Source organism: Callithrix jacchus, chromosome 15, assembly GCF_049354715.1.
Source record: "Callithrix jacchus isolate 240 chromosome 15, calJac240_pri, whole genome shotgun sequence".
NCBI classification, from domain to species: domain Eukaryota; kingdom Metazoa; phylum Chordata; class Mammalia; order Primates; family Cebidae; genus Callithrix; species Callithrix jacchus.
The window spans coordinates 84,913,051-84,935,909 of NC_133516.1; the positions used below are offsets into that span (position 1 = coordinate 84,913,051).

The 22,859-nt window shown below is 38.3% G+C and overlaps 1 long non-coding RNA gene and 1 pseudogene across 2 annotated transcripts in view; both read left to right on the forward strand.

Moving 5' to 3' along the window:
* Positions 1-22,859, forward strand: part of LOC144579603 (uncharacterized) — a 300,086-nt gene that overhangs the window by 196,586 nt on the left and 80,641 nt on the right. The gene's annotated exons all lie outside the window — the stretch shown is intronic.
* On the forward strand, positions 9,480-16,657 carry LOC128929776 (actin, cytoplasmic 1 pseudogene; annotated as a pseudogene). The gene has a single exon (XR_008476890.2). The product of XR_008476890.2 is annotated as an actin, cytoplasmic 1 pseudogene (transcript).

The window sequence follows — 22,859 nt, forward strand, 5'->3', positions numbered from 1 at the left end:
GTCTATTTTTTGTGTAACAAATCACCATAGAGCAGCAGCTTTAAACAACACATACTTATTATTTCACAGTTTCTGTAGGTCACAAGCCTGGGCATGGCTTAGCTCAGTTCCTGTTCTGGGTTTCACAAGCTTGCAATTGTGGTACCATATGGGCTGTGCTTTCCTCTGGAGGGTCAACTTGGAAATAATCAACATTCAAGCTTATTCAGGTTTTTGGCAGTATTTATTTCATTACAGAGTGTGACTGAAGGTCTCAGCTTTTTTCTGACTATTGGCTGGAGGTTGCCCTCAGATCTTAGAGGAACTGTAGTTTCTGCCATGTAGGCTTTTCTAACATGACCACTACCATGGCTTGAACGTTTATACCTTCTAAAATTCATGTTGAAAGAATCTTCAGTGTGGCAGCATTGAAGGTGGGGTCTTTAAAGAGAGGATTGTGGCTTAGGACTCTATCCTCATGAATGGATTAATGGATTAATTGGATGTCATGGGAATTGAACTAGTGGCTTTATAAGAAGATAAAAAGAGACCTGAACTAGGGTGCTCAGCCCCATTGCCATGAAATGTCCTGCGCTGCCAACTGACCCTACAGAGAGTCCCACCCAGCAAGAAGGCTCTCGCCAGGTGCATCCCCTTGACCTTGGGATTCTCAGTCTTCTTAAATGTAAAATAAATGCCTATTCTTTATAAATTACCAGCTTAAGGTATTCTGTTATAAGTACAGAAAATGAATAAGACAACCACTTACTTCATCAAGCCCACGAAGAGAGTACCCAGTGCCAGTCTCCTAAAATGAAATCTTCTAAAGTGTAACATAATATTGACAGTGACATCTGTCATCACCTTTGCCACATAACTTACCATAATTAGAGGAGTGACATCCCATCACATTTGCTATATGATATTGGCTAGAAGCAAATCAAAACTCCTGCCCACACTCAAGGGAAGAGGATTGCACAAAGGTATGAATACCAACAGGCAAAAATCATTGGGGTCACTTTGGTTCTATTTACCACGATAGTATTAATAATAGATAATATGTCTGAACCTTCACCTTGTTATAGCACTTTCTAAGTCTTTATAATCATTGCTAATTTAATCTTGACAAACATATATGTGGTACTATTAATATCTTCATTTTATCTATGCAGAAATCATCTCAAAGCGGATCAGTATCTCTCCCAAAGTAACCCAGAATAAGAATTCTTTTTTATATTTCTATGTTTGGGTTTTCAACACTTTCATGGAAACTGCATATTTCTCCTAGCTATTTCATATACAGTTAAGGAAGCCAACACTTAAGCAGTCAACTATACTTTGATTATTCCTTCATTGTCTAAATAGCTAAGCTCTACTAGAAATATTAGATAGACAAGAAAGTAGCATATATCTTTTTAAATTATCAAAGTATCTTTTATACATATAGATATGAGGGGCATGCTGACATTGGGAAGGTGCGAGGGGGCTTGAGAGCTCACATGCTGCTCTGTGTAAGTGTTCCGATGATAAATTTTAGTACCGTTGCAGCAGAATATAGAGTGAGAAGGCAAAAACTCATGATATTGTCTGTTGGAGCTATTTATCTCTGGTACACAATGAACATTTGGACAATTTTTTTTTGAGACAGAGTCTCACTTTGTCACCAGGCACCAGGCTGGAGTGCAATGGTGCAATCTTGGCTCACTGCAACCTCCGCCTCCTGGGTTCTGGCAATTCTGCCTCAGCCTCCTGAGTAGCTGGGACTATAGGCACATGCCACCATGCCCAGCTAATTTTTGTATTTTTAGTGGAGACGGGGTTTCACCATGTTGGCCAGGATGGTCTTGATCTCTTGACCTTGTGATCTGCCTGCCTCGGCCTCCCAAAGTGCTGGGATTGAGCCACCGCGCCCGGCCTGGACAATTTGTTTTTAACAACTCTGGGTACCACGTCAGACACCTCTTTTGCATGCTTGAGGATTTGGTCTCCATTTGCTCTTGCAGAACTTTACAATGAGGCCTGGTACAGGAGATGTTATTAAGTGTGGAACCACTGATAATCTACACTTGCTTTTCCTCCGGGCTTTTTTAGGCTCAATCTTTCTGGCTCTCTGCATTTGTGGATGAACCTGCCTCTAACACAAACCTGATAGTAAATATCATTGCCTTTCAATCAGGACTTGGCTGGGCACATGGGAAAGTTGAAAGGAGGATGTACCAGGCTTTCAGCTCTTCCAACCAAGGCAATACATGCAACTAGAATCAGGTTCATTAATACCAATGAGAAATATTGGGTTTAGTCTATTTTTCAATTCATTTAGCTTTCTTTTTTAAAAAAAATTTAAAAAAAATTATCTTTGTCACAGGGTGTGTCTGTCATGATTAATTAGATACATTGAATGGGCAAATGGTTTAATAGTTACTACAATTCATCACATCAGACATGGCTTATCATGCATTATTAATACTTAAATATAAAATTAGTTAAACTGGGTCTGGCTTCTGTTCAAGCAAGTTGTGTGTTAGCAGTAGCAACTATGAAATAATGCTCAAAGGGGTGGTTTAACCCATCTTGCCATATCCTTTCCATTTTAGTATCAGGATGCCCTCATAGGATAATTAAGTTCAGGAAATCTTTATTCAGCAGGAGGGCAAACAGTCACCCCATTGAGAGGCAAATGTTTCAGACTTCATTAACATGGAGACCCAACAGGTCATATCATCTAGAAAGGTGTAGTTCTTTTTTTTCCAAAGCAAGATGAAAGTTCAGAGATACATTTATTTTATTTTATTTATTTGTTTATTTTTAAGGTGTCAATGGGACCGTGTTTTTTTTGAGATTTGGGTAGAATAATTCCTTGCCCCTTTCTCCTCTCCTTCTTTTATTTTTATATTTTTTTAATTTTTTGTATTGTACTTTAGGTTCTGGGGTACATGTGCAGATCATGCAGGATTGTTGCATAGGTACACACATGGCAATGTGGTTTGCTGCCTCCATCCCCCCATCACCTAGATCTGGCATTTCTCCCCATGTTATCCCTCCCTGATCTCCCCACCATCCCCCAATGTCCCTCCCTTGGCCCCCCGAACAGGCCCCAGTGTGTGATGCTCCCCTCCCTGTGTCCATGTGTTCTCATTGTCCAACACCCACCTGTCAGTAAGAACATGTGGTGTTTGATTTTCTGTTCTTGTGTCAGTTTGCTGAGAATGATGGTTTCCAGATTCATCCATGTCCCTACAAAGGACTTGAACTCATTGTTTTTTTATATGGCCGCATAGTATTCCATGGTGTATATGTGCCACATTTTCCTTGTCCAATCTCTCACCAATGGGCATTTGGGATGGTTCTAGGTCTTTGCTATTGTGAGCAGTGCCGCTATGAACATATATGTGCATATGCCTTTATAATAGAATGATTTATAATCCTTTGGGTATACACCCAGTAATGGGATTGCTGGGTCAAATGGAATTTCTATTTCTAGGTGTTTGAGGAATCTCCACACTGTCTTTCACAATATATTTATTTTTAATGCATTTTATTTGCAAATGCTAACATGTATTTATTTTGGCACTTGTACTCTTTTTCTAAATTCAGTAAACATACAGTTATATCTTTAAACATAGAGAACAAACTTTGATAGCTGCTTTAGAACTAGATATAATTACAAAGCAAATAGGAGTCCTGTTCATGTCTACATGTTATTGTCTACATGTTAGTGTCTACAAAATAGCAACTGTTTACTTTGAGGAGTATATGGAGATCAGGTCTTCTCTGTTTCTCCTCAGTCAAGAAAGGGCTTCAGTCTTGTATGTTTATTATTAACACCCACTTGGTTGATTCCTCAGGTGTTTATTCCAATAAAAGAGAGAAAAGCTTATCTCAAGATAATACAAACTTAATTGAGGCAATAGTTGCTGCCTCATATTTGTGAGTCAAATATGACCTCCTATTCCAACTGCTTGCTTCAATCCATTCTAAAGAGGTGGCCATTTCTATCTAAGAAGGATCCTAGTGATCAGTCAGTCCAATAATCACTTAGAATTTAACTTTCAAACTCCAACCCATTTTAAGCAGACCAGTTTTATACTTTTCATATCTCTTGAAAACTGAATTCTTACATATATTGTCATGAACAGTTGTATTCTCATAAAATTATTTGGCAAAATCAGTTTCTAAGATATTCGTTAGTATATGTTCATGACTATTTTTTTCCCCTCAATTCGTATTGAAAACTCATTATGCAATTAGAGTCCTACTAGGTACAGTGAGATATTTAGAATTCTCAAATGAGAGCCAGGGCTGTGGAGAGATCACAATGTACTTGAAAAGATTAAAATATCCAGATGGAATAAACTTATAGTTTGGGACATGTTCATACTATGTTCTTTAGAAATTTGGAGGAGATGGGCGAAGGCTGAGAATGTTGGCTAAGCCCTTGTGAAAGAGTTTGAATTTGAGCTTGGACAGGAGGACGATGGCTGGGATTTAAATGGATGCGGGGTCAAGAAGGAGAATACTAAGTAAGAAGAACAATATGTTGAAAGGCTTTTGGTTATAAGTGTGGTGTATTTTCACAACATGAGACTGTTAACTTGATTTGTTTAGAAGGAAATGGCCTTAGGTAGATAGGATTAGGTCAGATGACAGAAGACTTTTGAAAAGTGTAGACAAAGTTAGATTTTATATACCAATTGATTTGGAACTCTTCTAAATTCTGTTTGCTTCCAGAAAGTTGACATGTTGTAAGTAGGTATTCACCCAGCAGCAGTCTAAGGAGTCAATTTTGAGACATAAACTCATGTTCGCATCCACTTGACACGTGAATTCTAGGCCTAACAGCCTGAAACATTCCTTTTTAAAGTACCTCTCTTATATACAGCAGCCATTAACATGGTTAAGAACTTCTTATATTCTGTAAAAAAGATGTAGAATCATGATAGGTTAGTACAAGCAATAATCACTGAGTATTTGCAAATCTGTCAGGAGGAAAACAATATTTTTTTATTTGAATCTTTTCAAAATTTATCTCTGAAACTCCAAAAAGTCATATAGTTATGCCCTCCTGTCAATGAAACCTACAAAACCTTGGCCATATTTTTTACATGATCACTACTGATTGGACTTGCCTCATAGACCTGATGCATTCTTTATGAATTAGCATAAGCAAAAGTGAAATCTCTCTCTGGAAGTTATGTCAGCAAAATACATTTGCTATTTAATATGGTATATTTTATGTCAGTTAGAAAGCAATTGGATTATCTTCTTTATAATATATTCTCAATGTACTTCACTTCGCTTGTAGTGATGATATAAAAAATAATATCCATAACATACATATTCACATTTTCAAGTGGTATTTCTAAGCCTTTGATACATGCAGTCTGTCAATCCTTCTTTTATAACTTGTATACAAATTCACATTCAGTCTTCTTCATGTGATATTTTCATGGCTAGAATTCTACCCCTCATAAATGATGGTACCTTTCCCAATGAGATTCTGTTTCCTATAGAAGAATTACTTTCAATAAGAATTAATTTTTATTCAATCAGAAGCCTATACAATTTCAGATTAAATTCCCAAGGCAAAATAACATAGTAAACCCAGCTAATATTAGTAGGGTTATTTTAATCTCATTGAAACTTTTTAGTGATGTGAAACATTTATATCATTTAGTGGCTATCCCATTGCTATAGCTCGGTTTCAAAATAATTGCTTAAATTAATAGTAGAACCATAGAGAGTTAGAAGCAGCATTAGGCCTCATTTCTTTCAGGTTTCTCTGACAGATGGGAGCACCACAAAATGTTTGATGTACATTTTATTTATTTCTATTGAAGCATGTAAGTATCTTTAGGATAGATGTAATGATGTGATGATTTTACCTCTGTCCTGAGCACTTCCTGCTACACTTACCTAGCTGTTTCACACCTTGATGTCACCTTCTGAAGGTATTTTTGTCTGTATCTCTGTATAGATTTTCCTCTTTGTTTAAGCGATTAAAAAATTTTTGGGCTAAGAGTGCGTGAAAGATCTCCAAAGTAATTTCTGCAATTTAAAAATATGGAGACTCTTCTTGGATCAGAAAATAACTAGGATGACAATTTAACATACTTTTCACTAAACTAGATTTACTTGGTATTTTCTGTGTGCATAATTCATTGCCATCCATTGCCAATTTATATAGAGAGAAAACTTCAGAAAGTGGAATTTTATTAACATTGCACCTGTGATCTAAATTTAAGCAAGATCTTGAGGAGGATGCAAAATGTTTGAATGAATAATTTCTTTTTGTTATTTAAAAAATGTTACTATTTATAAAACCTCAATACTACCTGGAATTTGTTTAAGTGAAAAATTCTACTCACCTGTAATCACACCTGGATGTACTGAATGGAATGCTCTAAGGGATTCCTGAGATGCCTGACATTTGTTTGGCTTGTGTGTTTGGACGTAGGTCCATTAGGATGGGATGCTTCTGATACTTGAAATGCCTTCAAAGGACTAAACCTTTTGCAGTATGCCTAGGACTTGTTTATCCTCTGAGCTTTATTTTTGAAAAACTCTAATTCATTTTCAAGGAGAAGCATCGAAGGATTTTGTTTGTGTGTGTGATTGTAGCTTGTTCACTCTAGAAGCACAGGCAGGGACTAGAAGAGAGAAACAGAGATGGCCTGAGCCACAGGAGAGACTAGTTTTCAGTCCTAGTCATACAATGTCTTCAGAAAAGTGGGCATAGGATTCTGCTGTCCACTATTCATTCTGACCATCAGATACTGTTCTTACTTCCCACACCAATAAATCATTTGAATGCAAAAGAAAAAGCAAAAAAAAAATGCTCCTAGTGCTAAGAAAAGTGAGATGGCAAGAAGACAATGAGGCGTTGGGAAAGACATTGGTTCCAGAAATTGGATTCTAGGCATGTAGTGCCAGGATGGAGGACTTTTATTTAATTTTATAGAAAAATGTTCGGGCTATTTTACACTGAGATGTGAAATCTCATTTGCAGCTAAGCCCCAGAGGGAGTGAAAGGAACTAGGAGAGCTCATAAAGACAAATGTAATAGGATTAATAAGAAAAAGGCCGAAGACATAAGCCTTTATTGTAGGAACTCAGCGCTAAATTTTAGCATTGATGAAGGGTGAAATGTCGATACTTATCCAAACAGTTGTGCCTTCAGGGTACGAAAACTGAAGGATGATGCCTTCATAGACTCATGCTCCTTGGGTAGGTTATATGCTCTTCTCAAATAAGGGGGCCACTCTGATAGAACAAAGAGAGACCATCACCGTGTGGCAGCAATTCCTGAAACCTCATTCACATAAGTAATTTGCAGAATGTGCTTTATATAATTAAAGCAAAGTTTAGGGTTGAACAATAATGCATTGCATTAAGGATTGGCAAATCATTTGATAATCAAGGGCCTGAATGTTAAATTATTTGTTTATATATTTACAGCTCCAATAATACCAAATAGGCTTCTTAATCTAGAGAGTCAATTCCTATGAGAGTTCCAAGTCACTCATGAACATGATTAGAATATAAGGTGGTAATCTAATTTCTCCATAGTTGCTTCATTTTTTTTCTCTTAGAAATGTTGATTGCCACAAAATAATTTCGGCTAAAAATGTGTCTGCTAAGGCCATTTGAGTAACTGTATCGAAGGAACATCGTCGAGTCATTTCCACTGCACACTGGTGCCTATGGTCAGGGTAGTGTTTGCAGCACCGATTTTGTAACTAGATAGTGATGATGTTGACTTTGGGCCAAAAGGAAATGAAGCCCTTTGGGGGTAATTTTCATCCCCAGAGGGCTTCATTCATTTCTCTAATTTATGGTGCTGCACTGATTGTTTCTCAGCATTATTTTCCTAATAAGTGTATTTTTAAAGTATCATTTTTAATGCACGATAATATTTTTTATTGTAAACACGATAATCATACAACTATGGTTTAGAAATATGGTGAAGTGCCCTCTCATGCCCAGCATTATCGGTGCACTCATGACACTTTAGGCTTCGTATTTATCATCATAGACATATACTATGATTACAGAAATATAAACTATATGTAGATATATATAAATTCTAGAACATGGAAATGTATACTTTGGTTTAAGGCAGCAACATATGTAGGAAGCTTTTTTAGTTTACATATTTTTTATTTACATATTACATATTTTTTAGTTTGCATATTTTTAAATGTAAACATTTAGAAATTTATTTTTGACAGTTTGATAAAAATATCCATTCCTCCCTATGCATAAGTAACAATATACTCTCCTCCTTTTATGAGGTTATCTTCATGACATGGTAGGATGGCCAAATCTTTTTTCCCTGTTTCTTTCAACAATGCATTTCTGACCAAGAAACTTGTATGTAAATATAAGAATACCTTCTTTTAATGTATAACAGATTTCTTCAAATAGCAGTACCTGGTCCCGACATATCTATTAACAAGATAGTTTGGCAAAGGTGACAGATTTTAATTTAGTTAATAGGAGTTCCCATTAGTAAGGCTCCAAGGTATAAAACAGAGTTCCTTTTGAGAAAGGTGGTCACTTAATCTTTTAAGTCAATTTAAAGGAGTTTGTTTAAGAAGAGATTGCCCTGATGGGTCACATTACTCAAGTCTGTATTTATTGTGGCTATCACTGTGATCATGGCTATTTTTGTTTACATCACCATTATCATGTTCAGCAATGTCCCTGTCTTCACATCATAGAGCTCCTGATCCAAAATGTTCCTCATGTGCATAGCCAAATATATTAGGACCAAAATATTCAGTTTGGCTGTTTCTTGTGAAGCTGTTTGGCCTCACATGCAGATGCTGGATCCAATATTTTGAGCATCCACCATGTGCTTGGTTCTAAATGAATCCCAGCCAATGTGAAGTACTGAATGTTCTAGCCCCATCATGTTAACACACACATCACTTACAGCCTTAATTTTACAACTCTACTCACTGGCTTATACTTCTTGAAGATATGAAAATGAGATATGACCAAAATTTGTCCATTTTTATTTGAGTGGGTCATCAGTAGAAATATGCAAATGACAAGGTCCTGTAAACACCAGCTACACTGGTGCCTGGGCTGCCTTAATGAGCCATTTGGAATAACTATGTCCAATTCAAATGGGGACACAGGGATGAGGGCTAGACTCTTGCCAAATCATGTTACTCCCAGCTCTCCAATTTTGTTGCATTTTTATTTGTACTTCCCCTTCAGCACTCGACACTGATTACTCAGTGCATTTCTCCTGGAAATGCTTTTCTTCTGTCCCTTTATGAGTAAAACAAAACAAAAAAATACTTTGATCTTTTTTCTCCTGCCTTTTTCTCAACACTTCAGGACTAGCATTAACAGTTCTAGGGAGAGAATGGCTCTTTTCTTATTTGTGTAAAGGACTCATTGAGAAATGGATGATAGACCTGGTGACAAGCAAGAGAAAATGCAATTGGGTGCCTGAAGGAAGGAGTGAATATCTACCCTCATCTATCACCAGTGATTAGCTGCAGTGTGAGAGAGGCAGAGACAGAGACAGAGAGAGATCGGAAATAACAAATGGATTCTGGAGAGAGGCTGGAATTCGCTGCCTGTTTTTTCTGGCTCATCAATCATCTCCGGTATGGCTGATAGGTGGCTCTGTCACTCCTACCTCCATCCCACCCACCAGAAAATCTGTAACTGTGACAGGCATTCCCCTGTCCACAGTCCTTTCAGTAGCAATAGTAGATTCAGCTCCTGCACAAAATGTCTGAGAATCGGTGTCTTATTGTCTGATGTTTCTATTCTGATTTACCTTAGAAGCGTGTGTTAACGTGATTCCCATCCATTTGCTCGGGCTGTGGCCTTGCCAGTCCCTTCTTGGGGTGGATGTTGGCAGCATGCTTGTCATGTTTATCGTGCAAGCACAATGATAGGCCGGCATTACATAAAACATTTACAGGAGGTGGGGTAGGGGTTGGGAGGGTCCATAAAACTGTTGAAGCCATCCAAGTGTGAAATGGGAAGATGAAGAAAGTGTTTTCCCAAAGCCATTTATATCTGTCATCTGTTCTGGGTCTCACTAGTAATGTGTCTCCTGTTCAGTCCCTTCCTCCCACCTTTGCTACTTAGGGTTTGTCTTCCTCTGGGAAAACATATCTGGAGAGGCACAGTTGTAAAGAGAGTGACATCTTTGTGTACAACAAAAACTTTTGTAGCCAAGTGTTCTGTTGACATTGTACACTCTCTGAGGAATTTACTGGCTTGGCATTCATTTGCATGAACATGTGAGTGGTTACCGAATCACATGATTTGTCTTCTGAAATGTGTGTGAGAGAGAACATGTGTGCTACTGTTCTATCCTGGCTGTGTTTGCTATGAAAGAAAATCAGAGCACTTTATACCACTCTGAAAAGACACCGTTCATTTTCTTCACCCTGATCCTTGGTTCAGTTTCCATTTTTCTCTAAATTATAGACAACAGAAACCTTAATCTCACAGATTCATATGAGTTCTCAATCTGCACAGGTTAACTCTTGAGTGTTGATTAGCCGTTTGTGTATTTTGCATTTGTCCTTACCGAGAGTTTTTCCTACTCAAGACTCGGATGAGCTTCAGTGAAGAGGAAGGAGAGGTACAAACACTCTGTGCTCCTATTAGTCAGACAGTGACTCATAGGATTTCCACTTATTTTCTTTTGATCCTTGCAGGACCAGTGTGAATTGGGCATCTTTAGTCTATCTTATGCATATAGAAAGTGAATCCTGGACATGAACTAAAGAGACTGCAAATGGTCTCTTCCTAGTTTTTCTACTGACTCTTCTGCTATACAATGATGCCTTGATAGTCTGCTACTCCCTTGGGCTCCTCAAGCGTGATCTGCCCATATTAATGCTCAGGTATCCCTTTGGAAGACAGTCGGTGGCCCATGTCTTTGGATGCACCTTCAGGAACTTCAGATTTAACCCTCAACCTCCTCTCAGCTCAAGTAATTAAAAGATAAGACTATAAAACAGCAAGAATACAGCTTAAATGAGTAAACCAGAATATATACATAGAACTGATTATTATAGATTCTTATGTCATTATTCTAATAATAATATTGCTCATATGAAAATTTTTCAGGGGAATAGAATTATTTTAAGAATCACAACGAAAACTTATTATTTTAAAATCATCCTTTATTTTTAGATCCAAATAGTGTTACCCAAGTTGGCCACTCTTGGTTTTTTCACGACTTGATTCAAAATCACATTTTTCTCATTGTAAGAACATTCTGGATATGAAAGTTCAGGAGTTCTGGGGTACATAGCCTGGTTCAGCCATTTACCAGTTGTGTATTCTTGTACCTTTTGGTTAATATCTCTGATTCCCAGTTTTCTCAGCTGTAAAGTGGAGATAGTGATATATAGGGTTCTATGAAAATTAAACTGTTGACCACCCAGACCACGTCCACTCTGCCAGCACAGAGCCTCACACTCACCACTCCACCACCTGTCGACACCCGCCACCAGCTCACCATGGATGAGGATATCGCCACACTCATTGTGGACAACAGCTCCAGCATGTGCAAGGCCGGGTTCATGGGTGATGATGCCCCCAGGCATCTTCCCCTCCATCGTGGGGCACCCCAGGCACCAGGGCATGATGTTGGGCCTGAGTCAGAGGGACTCCTATGTGGGTGACAAGGCCTGGAGTAAGATAGGGATCCTGATTCTGAAATACCCCAGTGAGCATGGCATCATAACCAACTGGGAGGACATGGAGAAGATCTGATACCACACCTTCTACCACAAGCTGCGTGTGGCTTCCGAGGAGCACCCTGTGCTGCTGACCAAGGCCCCCCTGAACCCCAAGGCCAACTTTGAGAAGATGACCCAGATCATGTTTGAGACCTTCAACACACCAGCCATGTACATGGCCATCCAGACTGTGCTGTCCCTGTGCACCTCTGGCCCTACCACTGGACCCTAGTAGATGGACTCCAGTGATAGGGTCACCCACACTGTGCCCATCTATGAGGGTTATGCCCTCCCCCACACCATTCTGCATCTGGACATCTGGCTGGAACCTGACTGATTACCTCATGAAGAGCCTCACCTAGCGTGGCTCCAGCTTTACCACCGTGGCTGAGTAGGAAATCCTGTGTGACATCAAGGAGAAGCTTTGCTACATCACCCTGGACTTTGAGCAGGAAATGGCCACAGAGGCCTCCAGCTCCTCCCTAGAGAAGAGCTATGATCTGCTGGATGGCCAGATCATCACCACTGGCAATGAGCAGTTCTGTTGCTCCAAGGCATGCTTCCAGCCTTCCTTCCTGGGCATGGAATCCTGTGACATCCATGAAACTACCTTCAACTCTATCATTAAGTGTGACATGGACATATGCAAAGACCTGTTTATCAACACAGTGCTGTCTGGTTGCACCACCATTTACCCTGGCATCACCAACAGGGTGTAGAAGGAGATCACCACCCTGGCGTGCAGCACGATGAAGATCAAGATCATTGCTCCTCCCAAGTGCAAGTGCTCCATGTGGATCGGCAGCTCCATCCTGGCCTCACTGTCCATCTTCCAGCAGATGTGGATAAGGAAGCAGGAGTGCAACGAGTCTGGCCCCTCCGTCATCCACTACAAAGGCTTCTAAGTGGGCTGTGACTTAGCGGCATTACACCCTTTCTTGACAAAACCTAACTTGCGCAGAATACAAGATGAGTTTGGCATGGCTTTATTTGTTTTTTGGTTTTGTTTTGTTTTGTTTTTTTGGCTTGACTCAGGATTTTAAAAACTGAAATGGTGAAGGTGACAGTAGTTAGTTGGATGGAGCATTCCCCAAAGTTCTACAATGTGGCCAAGGACTTTGATTGGATATTGTTCTTTTTTTAATAGTCATTCCAAATATCGTGAGATACATTGTTACAGGAAGTCCCTTACCCTCCCAAAAGCCACCCCACTTCTCTCTAAAGAGAATGACCTAGTACTCTCCCGTGTCCATACAGGGGAGGTAATAGCATTGCTTTCATGTAAATTATGTAATGCAAAAATTTTTTAATCTTTGCCTTAATACTTTTTCATTTTGTTTTATTTTGAAAATTTTAGCCTTTGTGGCTGCCCCATTTTTGTCCCCCAACTTGAGATGTATGAAGGCTTTTGGTCTCCCTGGGAGTGGTAGAGGCAGCCAGCAGTTACCTGTACACTGACTTGAGATCAGTTGAATAGAAGTGCACACCAAAAAAAAGAAAAAGAAAATGTTAAATTATGATTTAATATCTATTAAGCATTTAGCATAATACCTACTATATTTAGGGGTTAAGTAAAGGCATGATAGTTTATTTACTTTAAAAATATGATTTTAAAAAATCACTAAAAATTCCAAAGACTGTCTACTAAATTATTTAAATCAATATCAAAAGAGAAATGTAAAATGGTCTAATTACTTTTATAATGATATAACACGAGCATATTATAAAGGATTATGATTTGGTTAGGGAGATACGTGCCTTGTTAAAAAATTCGGTTCTATTATTTATAGCCAGTTAGGCTCACAAAGCATATGTTGGGTGGGTAATAAAGAATGGTGCACTGAAGTTATGGTCTGTCAATACATTTAAAGTAAGATTGACTAGGAAATTTGAAACATATATACAAAGAACATGAGAATGAAAAGTGTATGTAATTATTATTTACTAATGCTTTTATAATCGGTGTATCCATTTTTAAATGAAAAATCCTTGAAGACAAGTAACATTTATTTCTATGCTTGGTGTGTCTTGCATAGAACACACTGTGGCTATATTTGAATAAGACTTCTATTCTGGCCACTCATCTGAATCAATGTCTTTCTATGGTTATCTTTAAAGATGTCTGGATATATTAATCCTTTCAACAACCACACTAGATTAATGGACAAGTAATTAATTAATGTACACTCTTCTTGCCTATAGTCATAAGAAATTAGGGTAAATCTAACCTTTGCCCACATATTTCTTAGAAAATGCATGCTGCTTTAAGGAACCCCAATATAAAACACCTTAAATTTGCAAGCAAATCAAGGGCCAGTCTTTATTTTCTTAAAGGATGTCTATGTGGTGTTTAGAATGAATGCTTCTAGGAATATGGTAGCAGTGTTGAAGTGAGAAATGCTTGTGTTATTAAACTGCATCGTGATAGCAGCCAGTGTTACACATCTCTGTGGCACTAACTCCCAATCTCACACACTGTAATTTTATTCACTCCTCTATTATGAAAGGATATATTTTTAAATCAATGTAGTTGGCATATATAGGTGTATACTTGGTTTCTCATATGAATTTAATCTCTCTGATTGGAGGGGCAAAATAAACTAACAGAAAAATGCCTTTCACAGACAAAGGCCAGTAAAGAGGACATCTGTCCCTGCGGGCTTAGTTTCCCTGTCTGAAACCGTGCTAGTCTTTGGAGCTGTTGTGTGCATTCTTAGAAAGTGCAGTAGTGATGGGCGCTGAGAACTCACTCCTTACTCAACTTTGCCTACTTACATGGAGCTATCATAAGGTTGTCAAGAGGAATCATACCGATAATCACTAGAAAATAAAATCCTTGATTCTGGGTCAACCCAGGAACCAGGAGAAGGTGACAATTGACTACGGTTGTGGTGTGCATAGCTGTATACCAGGACCACTAGAAACTTTAAAATCACATATGTGACTCATGTATGGCCTGAATTATACTTATTTTGGTCAGTACTATTCAGAGTCAGACCAACTTAGATTCAAATACAGCTTGTGCGATTTACTAGTGAATTTAGACAAAAATTCTTAAAAATCAAGGCATCAGTTTCCAACATACCACAAAAAAGAAGGATAAATTCATATCTTGTAAGACATTTGGAGAATTGAGTTAAAATAAAATATGAACCCAGCAGGTGCCTGGGAAAAAGACAACATTCAATAAATGTTAGCTCCTTCTCACATCCATCCCCTTCATACATACATATATGAATATGGATAAGAATATATATATTATGTGTGTGTGTATCTTAGTCTTTAAGGACAACCAGAATACTGTTTTTAAAAACCCAGTTCTTGGCCGGGTGTGGTACCTCAGGTCTGTAATCCGAGCACTTAGGGAGGCCAAGGCGGGTGGATCACTTGAGGTCAGGAGTTCAAGACCAGCCTGACCAACATGGTAAAACCCGTCTGTATCAAATGATACAAAAATTAGCTGGGCGTGGTGGTGTGCACTTGTAGTCCTAGATACTCAGGAAGCTGAGGTGGGAGAATCACTGAGCTCAGGAGGCAGAGGTTGCAGTGAGTGGAGATCACGCCACTGCACTCTAGCCTGGGCAACAGAGTGAAACCCTGTATCAAAATAAATAATGAAATAAAATAAAAATCCTGTTATTTTAAAGAGCTCTTTTCAAATACAGGCTGTCACTCAATAGTCGTATCATCCACAGTAATGTATATGTACATACTATTAAGGGGTAAATAACACCTACTTCCCAGAGTTGTTCTATGAATTAGAAATGATCCTTGTAAAACACCTAGCATATTACCTATCATTGGTACTTAATATATTGCATATACCGTCATCATTTATGTCATCATTAACAATCATTATCATTATCACTAAACAAAGCAGCTGGTAACTGCACATATATACACACACACGTGTGTGTGTGTGTGTGTGTGTGTGTGTGTGTGTGTAGCTCACTGTTCCCTTTTGCTGTCTGATTTATAGGGAAGACAGTTTAATTCTACCACAACCTTAGTTTGCCTATGCATAAACGAGATGATACCTTTAAGAGGCAAAAAGAAAGAGTATGTCACATGGTGGGCATTTTAATCAAAGTCTCTTCCTAGGCTTCTGTGTCTTTTTCACCATCATCTGGTAGCAAAACTCGTTCAGCCCTTTCCTCTTGTTTCCTTTCTCTCTCCCCTCTTACTTAGATCGTTTTTACCATGTTTCCACGTTCCTCTTTCCTGAGCTGAGACTTTTCCCTCTCTTCAGCACATAGAACAAACACATTTGCCTCTAGTGCTCTAGGTAGCTAATTAACGTAACATGTTCTAAGGTTGTGAGTGTGTGCGTTTTTAATTTATGACTTGCTATTGTTTTTCCTAGCTCTGACTTGGCAACTATATTTATTTGAAAAAAAAAGTGCTATGATTTGCTTTTCTAATTTTCAGAGAGCTCTTCTAGTTACAAGCGGGTTGGATTTTCCAGTGGTTGGTTGCCAGCAAGCTGGGACTGCACACAGAGCTCTGTGCTAGGCAAGGAAATACTTCATTAGACTTGTATTCCATGAAGACACTTTTGCTTCTTAACGCCTGTGATTTTAATTAAAACCTGGAAAGTAAAGAATCTTCTAGTTGTATTAATGCTTTCATTTCCATTAGGACAGTGTAGTTTATAAACACTATCTGGGTTTATAAATTAGTCCTCATGTGAATAATAAGTACACAATGTCACATAGAAAGCAAAACTCTGCCAGCCCATCTGTTCTCTCACTCTTTTTTCTTCGATTGTTGTTTTTGTCTTTGGAGAATCGTGGAGGAATGGTCCTTGATTTCTTTTATCTCTATCTATTTCTGATATCCTTTAACCATGTCTCATAGGACTGCGTATGCTAAAACCAGATTTTATTCTGGGTTGATAGAAGGGGGCTTGGTAGTTCATTTATATGTAAATCTAAAGTAAAAATAAATAAAAATTCAGCCATTAAATTCACTTGGGAGACGAAATTTTCTTTTCCTATAAATCTTGATTTCTTAGAACATTTAAGCTTTTCAGAATACAAAAGTGTTATAGGTACACACACACACACACACACACAAATGCATACACATGTATTTATATTTCTAAAGTAGAGAGGTTACCAGACACAATTACTTTATGTACAGTGCTTAATTAATGGGTTATCATTTTCCTTCATATACATCAAGAAATGTAACCAGATAAACAATTATGGAATTATAGTTAAGATTCTGACAAAACACATAAAATTATTATTATATGAAATTTCTGTTTATGCAAAAGCAAGTGATCAATATTATCCATTTCAGTAAAAGCTTTCAATTAGAGAAAATTATATAGGGGTCAAAATGAACCAGGAACTGGACATAAGTCAGTTTTGTGGACATATTGGTCTCTGGAATCCTTTTTGAAAGCAGGGCAGTATAAATTATAAATAAATGAAGACGTATTTAATGAAGTAAGTATTCTATGGGGAGGAATAAACTCCTAGAACTACTTTTTATTGATTAGAGACTTAGGTGGCTTCCATTCCATAAGCACTCAGGAGTCTGACTGCTTCCAGAGCTTGGAAGAATTGACTTTAAGGGTGTATATACTTCCTGCAGGTACTTGCTGAGAACTCAGCCTCGGGTGGGCTATGAAACTCTTTGGTTGAGATAACTTCAACTGGTGTTTGTGTTTTGTCTATTTGAAATAATTGAATGACACAAAGAAGTGACCCTTTTATGAGGGTATGACATCTGAGTACCCACATTGGTTCACATGTGGGGCCAGGGCTCTCTCCTCTTAACACTGTGTTGTGTGTCTGTCCAGTTCTTTTTGCATAGAGAGGTAAGGTGCAGGCTCATTTTGTCTGTGTCTCATAAGCATAGAAGTATCATATCTGGGAGGGTCACTGGCACTCTTTGCATATGTCTGGCACAAACTGACAGATCAGAAGACTGCTAATAGGCACATCTGTGGTGAAATGTGCCAAAAATGAACATGTTTCCTCATAACCAAATATACATTGCACAACAAACATATGTATGGCAGTGTGATTTAAAATCCCTACAAATTACTGTAAATACAAAATACCAAATTATAATACTATATACCTTTATTATCAGAAAACTTATGTGGAATTTTTATTTGCCAAAGAATAAACATCTTTGAAGTACTAAAAACAACCCTTCCAATCTTGATTCATCATTTTGCTACATTCTCTATTTGGTTTTCTTCCACCAATTTTTCTTGGTTTCTTCTGAATATGAGCATTCATAAAAGCAATAGTAATAATAATTATATATGGATAGTCTGTAGCACCTTAATTTACAAAGAGTTTTTTTCACATATATTATCTATTTTTCAGCAATCTTATCTGACTAATGAGTAAGACAGTGTGTATGTGTGAGACTATATATGAAAGATGCGACTTTATTTACCGGGCTTCACGACAAGTTCACCTAAAGTTCCTAAAAAACAATGGTGTATGGTTTAAATATCTTATTCTTCTATTTGTTTCTTTGAAAAACACTCCTGTGTATCACCTGATTTTCCATTTTTGGAACACACTGACCCAGGGATCAATATCTCCTTGTACCTACCCCACTATCTTCATGTTTGTGAGTTACAGTTTTCCTCATTAGAGAGTTCATTACTAAAGAATATAACAGACATTTGAGTCACTTAATAGTAAGACTACTGATACTATAATTATCTATCTCTTCAAGAAGCTCACAGTCAATAGTATCTCTTTTTCTCAGCCTGGTTCTGAACAAGTTGAAAAGAAAAAGAAGGAAAAACAGAAGCCAAAATGTCATCTTAGTACTGATAATTACTAACTTATTTGTTGTATTTTGGGGTCTGTTGGCCACGTGGCTTTGCAAATACTGAACCCTTGACTTAGGAGACTCACCCCTTCTGGGTAAGGTAGTCTTATCCCTGAGCAGCCTGCAAAGGTGGGTTCCTGCAGGACTCATAGCAAGGAGACGTTGAGGAAGCGTCTCCTGTGGTCTCAGTTGACAGGCCCCTTCCCATAAAAAGGAAGAGTGAATCTGGGCCAACAGCATTATTCTTCTCAAATTTAACCATCAGGTATGCTATACCACCTCCCAGAGGAAGTAAATGAAGGAATGAATAGAAACCAGGAGCGTACTTAGGGAAAATGTTCCCATATGGAAATGAGTAGCAGAGAAAAGGCAATATGTTTACCTAACTGATCATGTAATCACAAAATGACTTGTAAGAATTGGGCCAAAAAAGTATGGCAAAGCCTCATTTAAAAGAAATCTTGGTAGATATTAAACAAGATCTGTTTCATAAGGGTATGCAGTATTCGGATTTGCAGAAGACTGATTTGAATCAAAATGACGATGGGCCAGAGATTTATTTTTTGGAGTGTGTATATAATTTTTGGTCTGTTATCAAGCCTTACTTTGATAAATGGATGTGAGCTAATCGCTTCAATGCATACTTACCAGTGTCACTTAGACAGTGCTCAGCAGCTGTCTCTCCTATTTGTTAAACTGATTAGAACCTAAGACAAGTTCTTTCTGTCAAAGGCCTTGTAGCCCCTGTGTCATCAAACAGGATGGAAGACTGAGTGAAGAGAAGAGGGCAGATGATTCTTATCTTCTGTCTTCCGGGCCTCAGCAAAGGGATGTTATTGAGATATCCTTCCAAGAAGTTTAAATAGAAGTGTCTGTTGGCAAAATGAAAACAAATGGAGAAGTCTGTAAGACCCACACAGGGGTCTTGGTTTCCTTCTGCCTACCGCCCCTGTGGGAGAGGCAAGCTGGCACTTTTATTCAGAAGAATGCATCTCAGTCAGAGGCAGGAGCTGTCAGAATTAGTAGGGAGGAGGAGGTACTTTTCCCTGATAGCTTTCTAAGCTCCCTGGAATTCTCTGACATTGCTGAATCTGTTAGAGGCCAATATTCAGTCAGCTTGAGGAGATGGGCTTTTTGACTCCCACAAGATTCCAAACTCATCAATTGGTCTACTCAGTGTATCTCCTTGGAAACACCACTGGGAACTCCACAGATGCAACAGTTCCATCCTTGTTGCTTTCTCTGACTATTCACATTCAAGGAGAATCTGCAGAGAATGCATACAACTGCTGGTTATGTTCAGGCACTGTTCACTGGCACTTTCTTCTACCCTATAGCTCTCAGTGCTACTCTCAGCTCAGGCCCACCGTGGTTGTCCTCTTTTCCCATAGCTTTTTGTGGCCCTTCCTTCCCGTATCTCAGTAAAAGCAATACTACAGATTGTCTGAATAATTTTTTTTCTTAACATCTAGGGGTTTGAGAATGATGCCTGCCTCACAACTTCCCATCTATGCATACTCTGTGGACATTGCTCGCTTGTCTCTAGAAATGGGGTTGGTTTTGTAGTCCAAACTATTGTTTCAACAAGCTTGTAACTGTACTCCAGAACAAGATGGAGATCAAGGAAGCGTAGGTTGTATCCAGAGTGCAAAATGGTGCATCAAATTGATGTATCAAAGTGGCAAAAATGAATAAATTATTCTGCTCTATGAAAACTGGTTTATGAAAAAAGTGATAGCCTCTGTTTCACCAAAGAACATAAAATTAGCCTTTTTTCAAGCTTAATTAGCAGGGGGAAAACAGAATATGTTGACCATCCACACTGGCCACTACATACTTGCATACCAGGACTTTTGTCAGGAAGCCTGAATGCTTAGGAAGGACATTAACGGAAGCAAAAGTCTCTTATTTCCTGCAGCTTTGTCCTCCTTAGTGACTAGTAAATTGTTGATTATTAAATTGATTAGAGAGCTTAGGAGAATAGAACTCTGGTTTTGCAGATTAGAATGCTGTGTCAAGGATGTCATATTACCCTGACTTACATGTGCAAATGGCACTCTACCTTGTCCCCAAAGGATAGAAAAAGATGTGATACAAAGAGTGGGACAAAGATTCAGTATTGCTTTCTCACGACACCTTTGGAAGCTAAGAAAAGTTTTCAAACATAAGTGCCTAAAACTGGTAGAAACCTAAGGGGGAAAAAACTGTTATGGATACTCTGTGTTTTTGCCCATCACTGAAGACAAAACAAAACAAAAAAAAATTAGGTATAAAGCCCTTCCACAGATACTACGTCATTAGATATTCACACAACCTTGTGAAATAACTGTTTCATTTTTAATTTAATTCCTCTCTGTTCCTTTCCATGTTTGTAAAGCGGAGATCATAATAGGAATTTTATAGGCTTGTTATGAAAAGGAAATGAGATTATATCAGTCCTTTACTGTGTGTTTCAGTTTGGGGCACTCAAGAAGCAGACACTGAGATGGAATGAACTGTTCAAGAGATTTATTGGGAAAAATACATGTGAAGAATAGAGGAGGAGACAGCAGAGAAGGTGAAAGGAGGCTTCAGATTGCAATGTAGGTCTGACACGTGTGAGCAAAGGACCACACAGATAAAGGATTGGTTTGGAAAAGCTTCAGAGTACAATTCTGAAAAAGACGCAATCCAAATAAAAAGTTACCTGCTAGTGGTGTTCTGCAATGGGAAGAAATAGCTCAATTCTAATATCCCTAGTGAGTCATCATCTGAGAACAGCCTGGAGGAAGCATGGCCCTAGGACAAGCACCCATGGATCCCAAAGGGTAGCAGCTGGAGGCTCTCATTTCTTGAAGGGAGACCATTGTGGAGTGGTGCATGTCCATGACCCTCACAGCACAGGTGCCTGGAATGTAGTAAGCATTTGAAATAACTTAACTATTATTATTTCCATTATAAAAATAAAGAAGCTGTATGTCCAATGGCAATGTGTGATTTGGCTAGGATTCTTTGTAACAGACCCAAGACTTAAGCCTACATTTCTGCCTCTGGATCTTATGCTCTGTCAAGCACATCACATACTGCTCTTTAACAGCATGTACTTAATACATTTCCTTCTGTGATGCTAATTCCACCGGGGACAATAAAACCTTCCCCTAAGTCCTTCAGGTTGTGTAGCCTTGCTGCCTCTGAGAGAGGCTTGGTTCGTTCCTGTGGCTTCTTAGGCACAGCATCTTGCCCTTAGCTCTCAGTAGTCCAATTCCTGGGATTTGAGCCAAAGCAAACTCCAAGGTTGAACCTCAGCTCCCAAAAAGGCCACGTCACTCTTGGCTTCAGCATTTAGAAGACAGCATGGAAAGCTTCTTTTTGTCTGCATGGAAAGGCTGTGGGTCTTCTCTGATGCCATGATACATTAGAATATCACTGCATGTCATTTACACTGAAATCTCATTATCGTGTGCCAAATTCTTTTATGGCCTCTAATCTGTTTTTCGGTGAACAGATTTTAATTTTTCCTTTTTACCTAAAGAATATATGTATATCTACATATACATAGCCTTTAAAATGTGTGTGCTAGCAAGTTATTTTAAATTCTGAGAACAGGTTTATTATACACATTTTTTTTCATTTTTCAGAGTTAAGAATGTGACACAGCCACGTTCTAGCCAGTTTACAACTTAGATTACAGCAGGCTGGTTTCTAATTGTCCTAACAGATTTCTAGCTGCGTTATTAGTTCTTAGGCCAAGAACACAAAGTAAGTACAATTTCTGGGTATTGTCATGTTTAAATAATTATAATTTCCTTCTTTTAAAAATAGGGTCAAATATCCCTAAATTGAGGTGTGATAAGATGAATATGCCCATGTTTACACACAGCAGCATACACAGGTACACTGGCATTATTGACTCTGCAATACGAACATGCAGACAAATATGAAGAAGTCTAGAGAAAATATAATCAGGTCTTTTGGTGGAAAATTGCAGTACCCTCGTGTCAGAATGAAACTTCTCAGGATTACAGTGGTAAAGACTGAAAGACATAGGATTTTCCCCTCATTTTCATAGATAGTCTAACATAAAAGCTTGAATCTTATTACTATAATGTTCTTAATGACCTCCAAAGCTATTTAGAAACGTTTGGTCATCTCTAAGATCACTGGCTAATAGGCGAGGCGTTTTCAATTGAACCTCTTAAATCTACCCTTGGAACAGGCTTTCTGAAAGTAGAAAATAGATTTGTTTGTTTATTTGTTCCCTGACTTTCCAAAAAAAGGATTTGAAGTAGTCAGGAGAAAGAAGTCACATTATTAGCCGGGCAAGATGTGCCCAACCAACAAATCGCTAAAGAAGGGTTGAAGTGATGC